Raw genomic sequence first — 20,914 nt, 5'->3', positions numbered from 1 at the left:
TTTTAAGTTTTTTTTATTTATTTATTCATAGAGACAGAGAGAGAGAGAGAGAGAGGCAGAGACACAGGCAGAGGGAGAAGCAGGGATCATACAGAGAGCCTGACGTGGGACTCGATCCAGGGTCTCCAGGATCACACCCTGGGCTGCAGGCGGTGCTAAACCGCTGCCCCAGGGGGGCTGCCCCAGGTTTTCTTTTTCCTATCATTTTAAACTACATGACTATATTCCTTAAAACTCTTCAATACCAAACAATATATAACCTCATTCCTCAATGTCTCATTATAACTCTCTCATACAATCATCCCTTTACTGTTATTAATTTAACTGACACACTACCTCTACTGACTACAATCACCATTACGTTATACTCCATGACCCTTTCCCAATACCTTAGATATACCTCCAAGGTATACAAATTGACCTACAATCTTCACCTTTCAGAAGAGTGCTTAACTGAAACCTGATGCACCACGGAGGGTACAACCATACAACCTCTCTCCTTTTAAAGTTACTAGTTCTTTAACCCTCCACTGGACAAGACAATGAAAAGTAGGGTTGAGATTCTCCTAATTTTGTTTCTGCTTCCAGACCATTTACTCTTCCACCCTTGTGAGAAAGCTCATTACCTTTGGAGGTTCACACAATCAATCCAACCTTACCACCCTGAATCACTGAATCACTCCTTATCAATGTATCTTAACTGACTCCCCTTTACTCATTAAAGAGTCTGGGATCTCAGTCACAATTTTCCATTTCTTCTCATCTATTATAATCTTGCTAAATTTCAGTTTCCATACAGATGATGTATCTAATGCCTGAAATATGGTTTCTAATACCTAGATTTCCTAAATCCAATTACTTTCAACCTTACCCTACTCACTAGGACTACACCTTAAATCATGAAATTATCTTACCTGAAAAACTGAAAATGTCAACAACCTACTCTAAACATAATTCTTATAGCTTCAAGCTATCTCATTCTATTTCTGCAATACCTGCTCTTTCACATCAGAAAGACTTCCAGATACTACTATAGCTCAACTTAGTTTTAAACTCACGTATCCCGCTGCTTATAGACATCCACACATATTGCCTCAAAATAAACATGGCCAAAGCGTAACTGATTGTCTTTTCCCTAATCCTGCTATGATTGCTGCCCTAGTTGGTAATCCTACCCACATGGTAGAAACTATATCATCTTCAACTCTGCTCCTCCTACATACAATGTTCAATTAATTCAATGCTGCTAATTCTATCTCCTAAAATTTCTTAAGTTTGTCCCTCTTCCCCTTTCCTACCTACACTAAACTAGCTGAGAACTCCTTTATTACACACAACTGTCAGTATACTTGATCTACTACTGGATTATAGGTCCATAAAATACAGAAGACTTCCCACATGGCTATCAACACTGTTCACCTTGTAGGAAAGCAGAAGAGAAATCGGCTATGTAGAGAAAGAGACAGAAGACAAAACAAAGTTTAAAAAGAAAAGGAAAAAATAAGGACTGTATTTTTAATTCTATACATGTATACGATAGCATGTATGTATGTATATAAAACTATGCATGTAACTCTACATATAAAAAGAATTTGTGACCAAAAGTAAATTTAGTCTAAGCTGAGGGTATTTGTATATCCTGTTTGCTCTATTCTTTACTATAAATCTTCTTTAAGCACTAAAAAAAAAAAAAGACCTCTTATTAAATTTAATTACCTTTTTTTAACCTAAGAGCAAGTAATAAGGTCAATATTGTTGTGTATTCTTCTTTTAAGCCTCTATTTTTTAATTTATTTTTTTAGTAATATTGACACTCAACATGGGGCTTGAATTCACAACCCCAAGAGCAAGAGTGGCATGCTTCACTGATCCAGCTAAGTGCCCACCTTAAGCCTCCACTTATTAATCATATTAAGAGAACCGATCAGACTACTTCAGCCAATTACGCAACAACACATCCAATAGTCCCTGTGAAAGAATGGTACTTTGTATAATCCCATCCAAGTCAAATCAATTTGCAAGTGGGGAGGAAACGACACACTATAGCCCCTCTGAAAAATTCAAACTACACATAAAGGCTTGAAGTAAAGAATCCTGTTTAACTTCACTTGACCCATATGACCAGAGAATTCTTTCCCTACATAAACTTAGAATTTGTATTTTGTAGAATATTTTTTGGGAAACAGAGTACATGTTATCAAACAATAATAAATGTAGTACATTAAATATGATCAGTTATTTACTCGACTCAGACTAGACATACTAAACCCTAACAGCTGAGACTTTTACCAGCAGCATTCTACCTGTATGACCTCATAGCTCCATCTTGTCTAATTTTTTGAAGGAGGGGTGTCCTTTGTCTATTACACTCAATTGGCTCAAAAATGCTTAAAAACAAAACACTAAAAATCCTTATTATAATAACCCAAGTCATTTGTAAGAGCCATCAAATGTAATATGCACTCACACATCTTTCCAGCTCTTCTTCCGGGACTTCAGTTATTTATAAGTTTACTACTTTTACCATGTCAAGATTAATAACATACATTTTTCCAATTAAGATCTTTGAACACTGGGGTGCCTGGGTGGCTCAGTCAGTTAAGCGTCTGCCTTTGGCTTAGGTCATGACCCCTGGGTCCTGGGATTGAGCCCCATGTCCCTCAGGCTCCTTGCTCAGCAGGGAGCCTGCTTCTCTGTCTCCCTCTGTACCTCCCCTGCTTGTATAAGGCGCACTTGGCTCTGCATGTTCTCTCTCTCTCTCTCTCTCTCTCTCTCAAATAATCCTTTTTCAAAAAAACATAAAGAAATTTTAAAAAAGAAAGTACTCAAAGCAGAAAAACAAATCAAAACCACCATGAGATACCACCTTACACCTTGTCAGAACGGCTAAAATTAACAACTCTGGAAAACAACAGATGTTCAAGAGGATGTGGAGAAAGGAGAATCCTCTTACACTGTTGGTGGGAATGCAAACTGGTGAGCTATTCTGGAAAACAGTATGGAGGTTCCTCATAAAGTTAAAAGTAGAACTACCCTATAATCCAGCAACTGCACTACTAGGTATTTATCCCAAAGATAAAAAAAAATGCTGATTTGAAGGGGCACATGCACCACAATGTTTATAACAGCATATCAACAATAAACAAATTAGGGAAAGACCCCAAATGTACACTGGTGAATAGATAAACAAGATGTGGTAACACACACACACACACACACACACACACACACACACACAGAAATATTACTTGGTAATTAAAAAGAATGAAATCTTGCCGGGGCACCTGAGTGGCTCAGTGGTTGAGTATCTACCTTTGGCTCCCTCTGCCTAGGTCAAAGAAAGAAAAGAAAGAAAAGAAAAGAAAGAAAAGAAAGAAAGAAAGGAAAGAAAGAAGAAAAGGAAAGGAAAGGAAAGGAAAGGAAAGGAAAGGAAAGGAAAGGAAAGGAAAGGAAAGGAAAGGAAAGGAGGAAGGAAGGAAGGAAGGAAGGAAGGAAGGAAGGAAGGAAGGAAGGAAGGAAGGAAGGAAGGAAGAAAAAAAGAAAGAAAGAAAGAAAAAGAAAAAGAATGAAATCTTGCCATTCGCAACAAAGTGGATGGAACAGAGTGTATTAGGCTAAGCAAAATAGGTCAGTCAGAGAAAAACAAATAATGATTTCACTCATAGAATTTAAGAAACAAAACAGATGAACACAGGGGAAAGGAAGGAAAAATAAAAAACAGAGAAGAGCAAACCTAAGAGAGTTAATGATAGAGAACAACTAAGGGTTGCTGGAGGGGAAGTGAGTAGACGGATGTAAATGGGTAAATGGGTGATGGGCATTAAAGAGGGCACTTGCTGGGATGAGCACTGGGTGCTGTACATAAATGAAGAATCATTAAATTCTACTCCTGAAACCAATACTACACTATATGTTAACTAACTTGAATTTAATTAAAAAAATAAATAAACAAAAATAAAGTACCCAAATGTTATTTCCTGTAGGGGTGTGTGTGTGTGTGTGTGTGTGTGTGTGTGTGTGTGTGTGTATACATCAGTATGTGTCTGTACATATCAGTGTCTTCCACCCAAACTCATGATCTTTCCTGTGGGGCTTTCCTCCACCTTGAGGAAAGCATCATTATGTTATAAAAATAAATGTCTCTCCCTCACTAACTGACAGAACAAGTAAATAGAACATCAGCAAGAATTAGAAGAACTTGACATCATTAACCAATAAGAACTGACACTTAAAGAAGACTCAAGGATGTCTGGATGGCTTAGTCAGTTAAGTGTCTGGTTTCGGCTCAGGTTATGATCCCAGGGTCCTGGAATGGAACCCTGCATAAGATTCTCTGCTTAGCAGGGAGCCTGCTTCTCCCTCTGCCCCTCCACCACTTGTGCTCACCTACTCTCTCTTTCTCAAAGAAATAAAAAAGAAAAAAGAAAAAAATAATAAAAAAAAAAGAAGACTCAAACCAACAATGGCAAAATACATATTGTTTTCAAGTACCCATGAAATATATGCCAAAACAGACTACATCCTGGGACATTCACACAAACTTCTACAAATTTAAAGGAATCGAAATCATTACAGTGGGTTCTCTGACTACAGTAGAATAAAACTAGAAACCAGTAACAGAATGATAAAGATATCAAGAAAAAAATCTCCAAACATTTGGAAACTAAAATATACATTCTAAATTGATGGATCAAAGGGGGATCCCTGGGTGGCTCAGCAGTTTGGTGCCTGCCTTTGGCCCAGAGCGCGATACTGGAGTCCCGGGATCGAGTCCCACGTCAGGCTCCTGGCATGGAGCCTGCTTCTCCCTCTGCCTGTGTCTCTGCCTCTCTCTCTCTATGTCTATCATAAATAAATAAATAAATCTTTAAAAAAATAAAATAAAATAAATTGATGGGTCAAAAAGCCAAGTATCCGGGAAATTAAAAACAAGTATCAAGAACTGAATTAAAATAAAAGAACAAAAGACGTACCTGGCTGGCTCAGTTGGTAGATCATGAGACTCTTGATCTCAGATCATAAAATCAAGTCACATTGGGCTTAGAGCCTACTTAAACATATAAATGAATAAAAATACAATGTATCAAAATCTATGGGTCATAGCTAAAACAATAATGAAAGAGAAACTGACAGTACTAAAAGTATATATTAGAAAAATAGGAGAAGTTTCAAATCAATAATCTAAACTTTCCTTTTAAGACTGTAATAGAAGATGGGGTGCGTGGTGGCTCAGTCATTAGGTATCTGACTCTTGATCTCAACTCAGGTCTTGATCTCAGGGTTGTGAGTTCAAGTCTCACATTGGGTTCCACATGAGGCATGGAGCCTACTTAAAAATAAGAAAAAATTGGGATCCCTGGGTGGCGCAGCGGTTTGGCGCCTGCCTTTGACCCAGGGCACGATCCTGGAGACCCGGGATCAAATCCCACAACGGGCTCCCGGTGCATGGAGCCTGCTTCTCCTCCTGCCTATGTCTCTGCCTCTCTCTCTCTCTCTCTCTCTCTCTCTCTCTCTCTGCGTGACTATCATAAATAAATAAAAATTAAAAAAAAAAATAAAATAAGAAAAAATTAACCTAATAGAAGATTAAAATACATCTAAAGCAAGCAGAAGGAAGGAAATAATAAATATAAGTTAATGAAACTGAAAGAAAAAATAGAAAAAAATCAATGAAATAAAGAACTAGTTTTTTGAAAAAAATCATTAAAATTGAGAAAATTTAGGAGAACTGAAAAATAACATGGAAAAAAGGCACAAATTACCAGTGTCAGAAATGAAATGGGAAATATCACAACAGATCCTACAGATGAATAACTGAATACTACAAACAACTTACAACACATAATTTAACAATACAGATAAGCCAATTCCTCAAAAACCACAAGCTACCACACTTACTCAATATGAAATAGATGATTTAAATATTGCTATAACTATTAAGGAAATTAAATCCATAATTTTAAAATTCTAAAAAAATAATTCTCAGGGTTCATATTGTTTTACTACAGAATTCTATCAAATCTTTAAAATTAACACTAATTTTACAGTCCTCAATTCATTTCATAAAGCTACTATAACTGATACTAAACCAAAGACAGTAAAACAAATATACTATATACCAATATCCCTTATGAATATAAATGCAAAAATCCTTTAAATAACAGCAAATAGAATTCAATAATATGTAAGAACTAAATGCCATGACAAAATGGATTTTATTCCAGGGATATAATGTTATTTCAGTATCCAAAAACCAATCAATGTAACCCACCATATTCATAGGCTAAAGGAGAAAAAACACATGATAATATCAATTGATGCCAAAAAAAAAAAAAAAAAAAAGCATTTGACCAAAATTCAACACCAACTCAAAAAAAAAAAAACAAAAAAAACCTCTCAAAAGAATAGGAGAGGGAAACTTCTTAAAGTTTATAAAGAGTATCTACATAAAATCCAAAACATAATAATTTACAATAGAAAACTGAATGCTTTACCCTTAAATCAGGAATGTAAACTCTCACCACTCCTGACACAGCGCTGGAAGTTCCAACCAACGCCATAATCGGCAAGAAGAGAAAATTCATGTAGATTAGGAAGGAAGAAACAAACTGCCTCTATTTACAAGTAACATGATTATATAGAAATCCAAAGACATTTAACAAAAAACCTTCTAGAACTAATAACTGAGTTCAGCAAGGTCACAGGTTAGAACCTATAAAAAAATCAGTCATTAAAAAAATCATCTGTATTCATTTCTATTTACTAACAGTTAATATGTGGACAATGAAATTAAAAATACAGTATTATTTATAATCACTTAAAAAACTTTGAAATACTTAGATGTATTTCTACCAAATCTACCAAAACATGTGCAGGACTTGGATGCTGAAAACAACAAAATGACGATTTAAAAAACTAAAAGAAAACCTAAATAAATGTAGAGACATAATGTGTTCATCATATAGATACCAAGTCTCCCCAAACTGATAGACAGAATACAACTATCATAAACTCAGCAAGATTTTTGCATATATAGAAAGATTATTCTAAAATTGATATTGAAAAGCAAAGGAACTAGGATAGCAAAAACAATCTTGAAAAAAATAAAGTGGGAAAATCAGTTTACCCAATTTCAAGACCTATATTGCTACAGTAGCTAACACTATGAGGTAGTACCAGAGAAACAGACACATAAATCAATACAACAGGATAGAGAACCCAAGTAGACCAACACAGATATGCTCAACTGAGTTCTAACAAAGGTACAAAAGCAATTCAGTGGAGGAATTTCAATAAAGAGTGCTAGAGTAATCAGATATCCATAAATGAACAAATGAACTATCACCTAAGTAGCATACCTTATACAAAAAACAAATACAAATTGTAGATTTAAAGGTAAAAAATAAAACTTTTAGAAAAATACACAGGAGAAAATCTTCAGGATTTTAAACTAGGCAAAGCATCCTTACACTTGACATCAAAACCAAAGTCCATAAAAGGAAAAACCAATAAATTGGACTTTATCAAACCTTTGATTTCCAAAAGATCCTGATAAGAGGATGAAATGACAAGCTAAAAACTAAAAGAAAATTTTTTAAAGTACATATATGACAAAGGACAATATCCAAATTAAATAAAGAACTCTCAATTACCAACTGCCAAAAAAATCTAATCAGATTAGAATAAAATATCCTTATGTCAAAAGGCAACACAAATTTTACCTAAAACTCATACAAGACAAGTAAACACATGAAAATACATTCAATGTCATTAACTATTAGAGAAATGCAAAATAAAACCACAATGTCATTAGACACACAATACAAAATAGATACACATCTATCATAATGTCCAAAATTTAAAAAGTGACAAAACCAAATACTAGCAAGGATGCTGAGAAACTGAATCACTCATATGTTGCTGGTAGGAATCTAAGATGGCAGAGTCACTGTGGAAAAAAAGAGTAGCAGTTTCTCTAAAAAAGACTAAATAAAAAACTACTCTACCTTCTGACAAATACACATCTTGCATTTTCCCCCAAAAATGAAAACTTATTCACACAAAAACCTGTACCCAAATGTTTACAGCAACTTAATTCATCATAGCCAAAATAAAGGAGAACAAATCAGATGTCCTATAAAGAGGTACATGGTTAAACTAACTGGTATATTCACACCATGGAATACTACTCAACAATAAAAAGGAAAAAAAACATTGATAATACAATCTAGATGAATCTCCAGAGAACTGTGCTGAAAACACAAGAAATAAAAATAGTAAATTATTCCATTTATATAATATTCTTGAACAGAAAAAATTATATAACTAGAAAACTGGTGTTTACCAAGAGTTAAAGAAAAGTGCAGCAGGAGGAAAACAGATGTGACTATAAAAGGACAACAGGACAGATCTTTATGTGATGGAAATCAATGTACATTGATTGTATTGATGTTAATATTGTACTATAATTATGTAAGATTTTCCCACTGGGGAAAAGACCATAAAGGGTACAAGGGATCTCTCTATATTATTTCTTACAACTACATATGAATCTACAATTATCTCAAAATAAAAAGTTCAATTAAAAAAATAAGTAACTCATGTAAGGTGTAACATAGGATTAATTGTTTCCATTGAAATGAAAAATATATTAACCTAGATGAAGCTCTCACTGGCAGGAAAGGAGAGACAAACTAAAGAGCAAAAAAACTGAAGAAACTGGTGAGCACTAACTCTGAAGCCATGTAAGACGTACAGTCCCAGTTTCTTTAACAAAACAAAAAAGAACATGTGTATGTTTAATCACTTGTCCTACATCTAAAAGATGTTTGCCATATAATATACCAAAAGATGATTAAGCATGTATTAATATCACACAGAGTTTAACTATATATCCTATTGACTTAGATCAAATACTAACATTATAGAATATGCAAATTTGAACCTTCAAACAGGAAATGAAATTTTCTAAATCCATTACATAACTTCAGATTCATGTGTGTACTGAAAGCTAATAAATCATTTAAACCCTCATACATAGAACCTTTTTAAATTTGCATTTATCCACAGTAAATACTGCCATGTTCTTTAATAGCTTGCTAGTTCAATCTAGCAAACTAGTGATTTATAGGAATGACATATTTTAAAAATCAGAAATCTGTCACTATGTGACAACCAGTCCAAAGTCCACTGAACTTACATTACTCAAAATCAACACATCATAGGATACGATATAGCAAAATGTCAAGCATTCAATAACCTAATCAATTGCTTCAGTATTTGAGTCTGATTATATGCAAAACTGTTTAAAACTATAACATCACATATACTTTAAGATCCCTTATTAATCTAATAAGCCAGCTCTATTATGTTACTATTCTCTCAATGTTTTCAAGCTTTTTAAAAAGACAAGTACCATGATTTCATTTATATGTGGAATCTAAACAACAAAACAAATGAACAAAAAACAGAAACAGACTCATAGAACAAAATGGTGGTTGCAAGGGGAGGGAGTTGGGGAAAATAGGTGAAGGAAATTAAAAGGTACAAACTTCCTTATATAAAATAAATAAGCCACAGGGATGAAAAGTACAGCATAGTGGAAGAAAGTCAATAATATTGTAATAATGTTGTATGGTGACAGAAAGTAACTATACTTTTTTTTTGTTGTTTTTAGATTTTACTTATTTATTCATGAGAGACAGAGAGAGAGAGAGAGAGAGAGAGAGAGAGAGAGCCACAGACAGACAAAGGCAGAGGAAGAACCAGGCCCCATGCAGGGAGCCTGATGTGGGACTCAATCCCAGGTCTCCAGGATCAGGCCCTGGGCTGAAGGTGGCGCTAAACCGCTGAGCCACCCGGGCTGCCCAAGAGTAACTATACTTTTCTGTTGAGTCCTGCATAATATATAAAACTGACAAATCACTATGTTGTGCAACCTAAAACAAAACTCTGTACATCAACTGTACTTCCATAACAAAAGTTTTAAAGAAAATACTTTTATAATTTGAAGTCCTTTATAACTACAAGTTGTATTTTGAAGCATAGCAAAATTTACAATATGTAAAAGAAATATTCATATTACTTTTTTCCACAAAAGATGAACTTTTAAGTCTTTCTAATAATTTCATACCAATATTCTTAAGTAGGAAGATTCATCAGGGGCACCACCTAGATGGCTCAGCTGTTGAGCTTCAGAGTCTTGGTTTTGGCTCAGACCATGATCTAGGTCTTGAGATTGGGCCCCAAGTCATGCTCCAGGGTCAGTGGGAAGTCAACTTGAAGATTCTCTCCCTCTGTCCCTCCTCCAACTTGCACGTGCATACAAAAAATCAGATATGAAAACATCATCAGAATCATCAGATATCCTTCTGGCAATGAGGTTACAGTACCTCACAGCTAGGCCATAGAGAGGACACTTAACTCAGGCACATATGGTTCTCCAGTCTCCTGGTCAGAGTGATTAATCCAGGGGTGAAAATGTGACTAACTCAGGCCAGTCAAAATAATTACCAAAAAAAATTTTTTCACTAAGGAGGGCACTTGATGGGATGAGCACTGCTTGTTATACTATATGCTGGCAAACTGAATCTAAATTAAAGAAATATTTTAAAAAGCAAAAAAAAAAAAAAAAAGAAAAGAAAAGAAAAATTTTAAGAGAGGGAGGAGGAGGGTGGGAAAGGGCAGAGGAAGAGAAAAACAATCTTACGCAGGCTCCACGCTGGGTCTCAGCATGGCTCAGTGCTCAATCTCATGACCTGAGCAGAAAAGAAAGAGTTGGACACTTAAGCCACTAAGCCACCCAGGCACCCCAAGATTTTTTTTAATCGGGACATGAAAAGATGGGCCTTTGCACTTTGGGGTCAAAAGCTGTAGAGATATTTAAATTGGCAGCTTCCAACAGACATCTTCCCTGCCATGTATACAGAGAAAGTCCCTGCACCATGACTGAAGAAAGAATATTCTGGTGGCATCAACTCCAGGTTCTAGCACCTGGTTCCTGAGCCCCCCTGGTTCTCACAGCTACATTAAATGACCTATTCTGGTTAACAGTGAAAAGCTGAAAGCTTTTCCTCTAAAATCAGGAACAAGACAAGGGTATCAGCTCTTGTCACTTAAAAAATATCAGAAGGCCTAACCAGAACAATTAGGCATATACATAAATAGAAGGCATCCAAGTTGGAAAGGAAAAACTAATCTATTAGATGACAGAATCCTACAGAAAATACCATAGACTCCACCAAAAACTGTTAAAACTAATAAATGAATTTGTTACAGTTGCAAGAAATGAAATCAATATTCAAAAAAATAAGTTGCATTTCTAAATACTGACAAAGAGCTATCTTAAAAAGACATTAAATAAGCAATTTCATTCATAATAGTAAGAAAAAGTATAAAATAATTAAGAGTAAATTTAACCAAGAAGGTAAAAGATCTATACAATGAAAAACATAAAATACTGATGAAAGAAATCAAGGGTGCAAATGAATGGAAAGACATCCTAAGTTCATTGCTTGGAAAAATTAACATTATACGCAATTGATGTTATAGTCCCACTTCTTTATTTTTTCTTTCGTTGCCTATGCTTTCAGTGTTAGATCCAAAATATCATCGCTGAGACCATTATATCAAGTAGTTTTCCTTGAAAATATACACTTAAAAAGAGGAAAAACATGCAGATATTTTCTATTTGCCAAAAAAAACTAAAGAAAATTTGGAGACATAGGAGGTGCCAATAATAGTTATTTTTCAGGTTTTCTTTAGCAGTGGCTGAATTAAATTGGGGGAAGATGATTTGGCAGGGAAACTGTACTGAAACCACAAGGGACAGAGGTAGGGGAGAAACGTCATTGTATTCAATTTTTTTTAACTCAATGTATTATCTATAAAATATTAAAGACTCAAAAAATGGTCATTATATTTGATGGCGCAGGAAATACTAGAAAAATACCATCCCACAGATTACTAAATGCTGGCTCAGATACTACAGCCAACTAACATGTTGGTATCAATAAAGATGATCTTTAAGGGGCAACTGAGTTGGGCAGTCAGTTGAGCATATGACTCTTGGTTTCAGCTCAGGTAGTGCCCTCGGGTCCTGAAATTGAGCCCCACTGCCGGATTCTGGGCTCAGCATGGAGTCTGCTTGGGACTCTCCCTCTCCCTTTGCCCATCTCTCTCTCTCTAAAATAAATAAATCTTAAAAAAAAAAAAAAAGATCTTTAATATATGACCCACCCTCATTTTCTTTTTCTGTCTCAGTATTATGTGGAATGTTTTACTTCCAAAGAAAGAGAAAAACAAAGTGCAGATTGTGGTGGAAGCTTGGAAGGGAAGGAGAATTTAATGCATCAGCTCTACTTAAAAAACAAATGTACTAAAAGCAAAATATCCAAGTGATAGTTTTATAGCTTACTTTCCTATGTACTAAGCCTTTCCCTGCTTCCTCTTATGTTGATATTTCAGTCTTAATCATTCATATTGACTAAATGGCAAATCAAGATTTTTACATATAGTTTAACATATTATAAAACCAGAAAGGTAAACAGCGCTAGAAGTATTTAACAAGTGTTAACAAATTTTCCCAACCAAAAGCATACTAAAGGCAATGAACCTGTATTTCCCAAGACATCTACTACTGTATTTTCTAACAGCAAACAGAAGGTACAAAGAATAGGGTTAAAATGATATGGCTTTGGTGAGAATTAATATTTAAATTACTTCCTCAGTATCTTGCCATCAGAAATGCCAGGCTGAGGCCAGAGACAAGCTCATGGCCTTGAAATCTAAACATCACAGAAATATAAGCCTTCATCCAGTTGTTATTTAAGATCTACTATTCACTTGTAACACTAAAATATCAACCACATACTGATTTTTAATAAAAGCCTAATTTAATTTGGATGAATAGGTGTTAAAGTCAGTAATACATTATGTACATGAAAAAAATTCTCTCACCAAAAAAGAACTCCAATTTAGTTCAAAATTCATATCAAGATTCTCAAGAGCATTTTAAAAATGTAATAACCCCTGTAAAAAAATCATCATAACTCTTCATAATTTACAGAATATATTTCCAATCACTTGGCCTGTGCTGCAACATCTCAAAAAGCCTCACCCATTTTGTTCCCATACAATGTTACTAGTCAATCCAGTCCAGACTACTTAGTTATAACAAGAAGAAGCTTTAAATTTCTACTTCCTTGCCTTTGCTTTCCCTTCCTAAAATTCAATTCTCACCTCTAAAAAAAAAAAGATGTTTCCAGATAAATCCAAAAAGAAAGTAATGTTTCCCCACTCTAACTGTTAAAGCCTTGATACTTGTTAAACTCTCAACTGACTTGACACAGTCCTGGTAGGGATGTCAATAGTGGTGCCTAATTTCAGAGTGGCATGAGACACAGGTTAGACAATCATTATATCACATACCATCAGATATACTATTTCAGTGGTCGGGTGGTGATGTAAGGCAGGCCAATTGAGTTCTGCAAGGGTCTGAGCTTCTTTATGTTATCTCTGAACAATTCTTCTTTCTACCTCATCCAAACTATGCTCATTTCCCCCAACTCAGTATGACACAAATTTGATAAAGTTCAATAATTCCAACAGGAGGAGTATCTGGCACAAGGGTGACAATCCAGAAATATACTTGGTTCCTCATAACTTACTAAAATCTATAGTTAAAGATAGTCAAAGAACTAGCAGAATGCTTTTAGTTTAGGGGCACCTTGGTGGCATAGTTGGTTAAATGTTAGACTCCTGGTACTGGCTCAGGTTGTGATCTCAGGGTTGTAAGACCAGAGACCTCACTCACCCCTCTGCCTACACTGCATTCAGTGCGGCGTCTGCTTAGGACTCTCCCTCGCCCTCTGCCAGACCCCAACCCCACACCAATCCCACATACTGGAGGGAGGGAGGGAAAAAGAGAACAAGCAGGAGGAGAAGGTGAGGGAAAGAGAATCTCAAGCAAACTCCCAGCTGAGCACGGAGTCTGAGACAGGGCTCGATCTCAAGAACTCTGGGATCACAACCTGAGCCAAAACCAAGAGTCTCATGCTTAACCAACTGTGCCACCCAGGCACCCCAAAAAATAAATCTTAAAAAAAGGAAAGTGGGATCCCTGGGTGGCGCAGTGGTTTAGCGCCTGCCTTTGGCCCAGGGCGCGATCCTGGAGACCCAGGATCGAATCCCACGTCGGGCTCCCGGTGCATGGAGCCTGCTTCTCCCTCTGCCTGTGTCTCTGCCTCTCTCTCTCTCTCTCTCTGTGTGACTATCATAAATAATAAAATAAAAAATTTTTTTAAAAAAAAAGGAAAGCATTCAGTTTAGAGTACCTACATGACAAAATACCATTCTCTTCCTAATTATAAAATAAGCCAAAATTTATTTAGCAAACAGCTGCAGCAACTGAAAAATTAAGAGCTCTAATTTCATCTACCATTTCACAGGTGTTACTGGACTGGCCCAAAGAGTAATGGGGAAAGAATATACCTGTTATAAAAAAACAAATCAATATACTAAAGGTTAGTCCACAAACAGACTGGAAAGAATATATAAATGTGATTAAGTTAAGATGAAAACAGATTTATACCATGCTGGCATAGTGTACCTTTGTACCATTATAATTACTGACAAAATAATTAGAAGTTTACAGCACAACATATGTATAGATTCTCTTATAAGCATCTTATAAAACGTCAATACTACAAAAATGAAACAAATCAGCACCACCTCATGGTCATTTGAAATATTATGTATAAAACCAGCCTGTCCAATAGCTTTAAAAAAAAAAAAAAAGCAAGGCTACTTAGTAAAACTTGATTATAAAACTTCCTTTTAAAACTTCAGATTTTGTACACATATTCTAAAAAGTTAGCCAATGGGGATGCCTGGGTGGCTTAGTGGTTGAGTGTCTGCCTTTGGCTCAGGCCGCGATCCTGGGGTCCTGGGATCGAGTCTCACATCAGGCTCCCCACAGGGAGCCTGCTTCTCCCTCCGCCTGTGACTCTGCCTCTCTGTGTCTCTCATGAATAATAAATAAAATCTTTAAAAAAATAAAAAATTAGCCAATGGTTTAAATAAAAATATATTTAAGTCAGTGTTCAAATAGCTTCAATAAATATTAGGATAGGGGCTAAAAAGTGATTATCCATGAGAAATATAAACACTATGAGAGTTAAATAGAAGAAAAGACTCAAACTGGAGAAAAAATAAAATATTTCACTACTTGGGACGCCTGGATGGATCAGCAGTTAAGCATCTGCCTTCGACTCAGGTCCTGATCCCGGGATCCAGGATTGAGTCCCACAACAGGCTCCTTGTGGGAAGCCTGCTTCTCCCTGTCTCTGCCTCTCTCTCTCTCTCTCTCTCTCTCTCTCTCTCTCTCTCCCCTCATGAATAAATAAATAAAATATTTTTTAAAAATATGTCACTATTTAACAAAGTGAACCAAATTCGGTAACTCTGAATGTAAGGATAAAATTATCCTTCCTTTTACTTAATAACAAATTTCCTGTTTTAATAAAAAAAGCCAGAAGAAATACAAAAAAGAAAAAAAATCCCATTTCCTCTAACATTGCATGTTTATAAATAAAAAGCTTTCCTGTTCAAAGAAAACAAGTACTTTATGCATAAAGCAATTTTCTCTAGCTTCTTTGGCTCATGTACAATAAAAGTTCATTTTCTAAAAGCAATCCAGTGAAAGATACTAATTTGACTAGCTGAGACCAAACAATGCAGTAATTTCCTACTTGAAATTTCATCCAATAGCAATACACCCTCACTGAAGTGCTTCAGTGTCACATTCTCTCTTGGTTCACATTACATGGCCTCACTTTCTGTAAATTAATAGTTTGAACAAGTATCTTTTTATAGTGTTAAATGTGGCAAACTTAGAGGACAAAAATTGTAATTTTAAAAAGTGTATCAACAATTGATCTTGTTATCAAGACTAATCATTTTGTTCTACATTAATACTTCAAAAGAAGCAAAATGTATAAAATCAATACTTTTTATAATATAGCATAAAAACTTCTAATAATTCTGTTCTCATAGCTATGTGATGAAACACAAGATAAAAAGATGTCTGAATGAAAATTTGCATCAATCCTTTGCCAAGTAAGCTATTAATCAATTCCCTTTAAAGAAACCAATTTACCATTCTGAAACATGGAAACCAAGTAAAGAATCAGGCATTTATCCTCTTTTCCTAGAGTGGAGATAACCCAACTGTTGATTTTATAAAGTTCCTCATTATAGAAAATTCTAGCTAATGAACGCAGAAAATGATAGATCTAAAACACCATTATTTGGAACCCCTGATGTAATAATGGATTAATAAAGGAATGGTTATTAATGACTGCTGAAGTGATTCAGTTAAAGGTAAAGGTTCAAGGGAACTTCCAAACAGATAGCTCAAACTAACAAGACATAAACCCACTGGATTACTCATCTCACACCCACTGATCTTAATATCACAGAAAAAGACACACCATACTTCATGTGTTGCTCCCTGGTGGGATATAATATTAAGCACAAAGCCTGCCTATAAAGGATTTTCACAACAAAAAAGTTGAATCTGAATCTAATCAAGCCATGGTCAGTTTACAGAAAATAATTCAGACTGTGGAAAATTCTACAGAAAAAAACAATTACCTAATTTTATAGGAAAAAAAAAAAGGATGGCAAGAAAAAAAGGAGGTGAGAATATACAGATTGAAAAATATTTAAAAGATACATATACCAAATAACCTGTATACTTTATATGTTTTATGATTCAAATAAAGCAACTATGTTTAAAAAAAATAGAACATGGGATCCCTGGGTGGCGCAGCGGTTTGGCGCCTGCCTTTGGCCCAGGGAGCGATCCTGGAGACCTGGGATCGAATCTCACGTCGGGCTCCCGGTGCATGGAGCCTGCTTCTCCCTCTGCCTGTGTCTCTGCCTCTCTCTCTCTCTCTCTCTCTGTGACTATCATAAATAAATAAATTTTAAAAAAATAGAACATGAGGGAATTATGAACATTGAATATTAACTACATTTAGGAATGGTTATGAATTGTTTTTAAGAACTATAATGGTACTGTGGTTTGATTATTTTTAATAGTCTATCATTTAAAGATATACACTAAATTATTTACAAATTAAAAAGGGGAGAAAAGAGGTGCCTGGCTGGCTCAGTCAGTAGAGCATGCAATTCTTCATCTCACGGTTGTGAGTTCAAGCCCCACATTGGATGTAAAGGTTACTTAAAAATTTCTTTAAAAAGAAATTAAAAAGGGAAAAGGGAAAAGTCCTGCATTATTGAACTGGATATGGTTATACATGTTTTAATTAGGACATTTAGACATTAAAACCAGATAATGAAATCAACTAAAGCCCTTGTATTTATCATTTTTAAGTTAACATAAAAGGGATTTATTGTTATCCATACAATCCTCTAAAATTAATTTTAAAACTTCATTATCTAAAATGAGAGTACAAACTATATTTATACTGCCCACACAGAAATTTGACAACGTCGACCCATCTTCAATAGCTCTTAATTTAAAATTAACCAGAAATGCTTTAAGCATCAGCAATGTAGAAAAGCAGAATACAAAATGGATAACTCCAAACTAACAGATCACTCCATATTAATCTATTAACAAGCATTAATCAAGCAGCAACTATGAACAACATCAAATATAAGATGCACTCATTGGCTAGAGATATTATTCATGTTCAGTGGGCAAAATTAACAATGAGATAAATGCAAAGTACTACCAAGAAAACTCACAGAACCAAAAGCATACTAAAGCAGCAGCATGAATTTTAAGTGTCTTGAGTACCAGCCTGAAAAAGCTGAAAACAACTATGTATTCATCTTCCTGAATGTAATAGCTGATCAAAATGTATATATGTATACAATGGTACTATAATATTGATATTCCACCATGCAAAACAACCCTTCTGGAATGAAATGTCGGTATAAAAGCCTCTGAAGCCTTAATGAAACATTCATACCACTTGATCTAGCAACTGAACCTCTAAAAATCTATCCTAATAAGCCAAAATATTTAAAGCACTTTATATAGCACCACTGCACCATCTACCCCTATATTTTCCTTCATCTTCTCATTAATACTAGGCCAGATATATGTGTTACATATCATGACAAAGAAACCCAACTCCTACAGGACACTCACCATCAAATTCAGAAACAAACAAGCCCTGACATAGGTTTTAGTCTGTCCTTGTGGGTGCCAGCTTATACTTCATGGGCTCCAGCTTATTCTTGCTCTCCTACACTTTATATCCATCTTCCCTTCCTGACCCTTGCCTCATGAACTTCAAACTCCAGAATCAGACATAAGGACAGCCTTATAGAGACTGTTAAACCAGCTCCTGCAATTAAGTACAGTAAAATCTCTTCAACAAATTCACACCTTGAAGGTATTTGTGGGTGAAGCTTTTGTCTAGTGGCACGAACCTCAAGATCAACGGGAAATCCACAAAGTTATTTTAAAAGGTTTATGTGCAGCAGAAACATTGCCAGGCTGGATTGAGAAAACTAGCGACCAGACAGATGAGGAAAAACCTTCGGGCCTCCAGATTTCTACTGGCAGGAAGCAAGCCGAAACTTCTGCTCAGCTATCTAGATATGCCATCTCTCTGTAAAAGGGAACTTGATTCAGATGGCACAACAAAGAACTTACAGCACAAACCAAGAGCCAAGGAAAATTATTCTAAGAGAGAAACCAAACCAAGGAACAACAATCACCCAGCTGGATTTCAGAACTACTATAGACAAGTGGGTCCCTTGTGTGTTCCATTCTTTTTAAAACAGGAACATGCATGACAGTTATTTTGCTATGGACCAATGCTACTACACCATTAATACGTTGGAATAAGGGGCAGATAATTCATCTCTAGTTTTACCCATCTAAAGAGGTACAGGAGGGGCACCTGGGTCAGCTCAGCCGGAAGAGCATGTGACTCTTGACCTTGGGGTCATGAGTTCAAGCCTCATGATGGATGTAGAGATTATTTTTAAAAATTAACTTTAAAAAAATAAAGAGTAAAGAGCTAGAGGAACAGTCCCCAAACAACTTTCCTTAAAAAACTATACCAAAGGGAAAAAAATAAAAAAGAATAAAAAAAAAAAAAAAAAAAAAGAAAAACTATACCAAAGGAATCTGAACTACAAGGTAAGATTCTGGACTTTGTTGAGATTCTGTAGTAGTATGAGAGATTATGTATTCTTTTAAGCCTCTAAATTTTGGGTTAATTTGTTATGCAGCACAAATTTGTTTAATATACTGTTAGGTTTAATAAACTGTAACACATCTCTAATGGCCATGACACAATAACTGATACTGGATTTAACCTCTCACTAACTAAACAAAATACCTAAAGCAGCTATTTTCAGACACTTGAAAAACAGAAGAAACTGGGGTGTGATCCATGGGAGAAGCAAAACAAATGTAGTTAAGACTGCCCCCGACTTTGTGCCTAGAGGTACTTTTTAAACTACCATAGACAGAAAGAGAACCACGGCAGAACACAATCATCTCAAAAAATGAAAAAAGACAGCAGTATCACTGAGTTGAAGAAACAAGAGATTCATGAGCTGAGTAAACACAGATGAGATTTCAGGGAGACTGAGGTGGCCAGATTTCAAGGAGCAGTGTACCAAGAGAGGTTACCAGAGAAATTGCTCCAGAAATCTAAACAGTGGTCCCTTGGAGTATCTGGATAAAAACCAAGCTTCACAGACATAGAGTGAAACTCAGAACACCACCAAGAGAACTACTGGGAAGCTACAAGCTGAAAAACTCTCACAAATCACATAGAGCTGGAAGAAGTTTGAATTATATCCAAAGTAGAAAGATCCTGAACATGTAAGGCTTTGAGAAGATGCTCTTCCAAAAGGATCACAAGCCATATAGCAGTATAGCTAAACTAATCCTAGAGTAAAGGCTACTCTATCACAGCAATGTTTAAAAACAAGACTTGACTGCCTTGAAAGACTAGCATAGCAGAGCAATGGACAGGGCTAACTACAGATAAAAATCCTGTCTCACAAGTCAGACAAACGAGCAACAGATTGCAAAGGGATAGAGGAGTCATGTAGCGGAGAAACACTCTTTGATCCCATATAAGTGGCAGACTCATTCCTACGCTATGCACATGACAGATCCATGTCTGTCAAACCAACAAAGAAAAAGCTCTGAGAATTTAATCAAACAATTCTCAACCCACTGAGTGGCATATGCTCAGGATAGGCCCAAAGAAGCAAGGCCAAGGTCTTAAAAAGTGAACTGATATTAAAACCACTACATACAAGATCAGGATTAAGACAGTAGAGTAGGAAGGTCCTGAACTCACCTCCTACCACAGACTCATTAAGGCTGTATCAACATATAGAGCAACTCTGAGAATGATCTGAAGACTAGCAGCATATGTCTTCCACAGCTTTAGACATAAAGAAAAAGCCACATCAAGAAGGGCAGATGGGGCAGAGATGCATTCTGATTGGGACTCACAATGGTAGCACAGCAACTCATGTGTGCAAGGGATATCAAAGGCACAGAAGTACTCCCTGAGGAAGAGTTCAAATCCTACCTGGAGCAGCTGCCCCACATACACCTGCATCAAGGAGATGAGCCCCTGTAATGTCTCACTTCGAAAATCAGCAGAGCTGATTCGAAATCAGCAGAACTCCAGGAGCTTTGAAAGTCAATAGGACTTAACTTCGAGAGAGCAGGAGGGCTACTGGAAAGCAGGACTCTACTTTTAAGGGACCTACACACAAACTCACTTACTCCAAGAGGCAGCACAGATGCAGCAGTCTGAGAGGCACCTGAGCTATACTTTTAAAAGCTTACTGACTAATTCAAAGGCATGTGGCCGGGAAGAAGAATCTGTAGGAACTT

The 20,914-nt window shown here is 35.9% G+C and overlaps 1 protein-coding gene across 1 annotated transcript in view; it reads right to left on the bottom strand.

Moving 5' to 3' along the window:
- Nucleotides 1-20,914, bottom strand: part of LRBA (LPS responsive beige-like anchor protein) — a 730,439-nt gene that overhangs the window by 660,914 nt on the left and 48,611 nt on the right.

This window comes from Vulpes lagopus, chromosome 23 (assembly GCF_018345385.1).
Source record: "Vulpes lagopus strain Blue_001 chromosome 23, ASM1834538v1, whole genome shotgun sequence".
Lineage (NCBI taxonomy): Eukaryota > Metazoa > Chordata > Mammalia > Carnivora > Canidae > Vulpes > Vulpes lagopus.
This window is presented reverse-complemented; position numbering and strand designations above follow the sequence as displayed.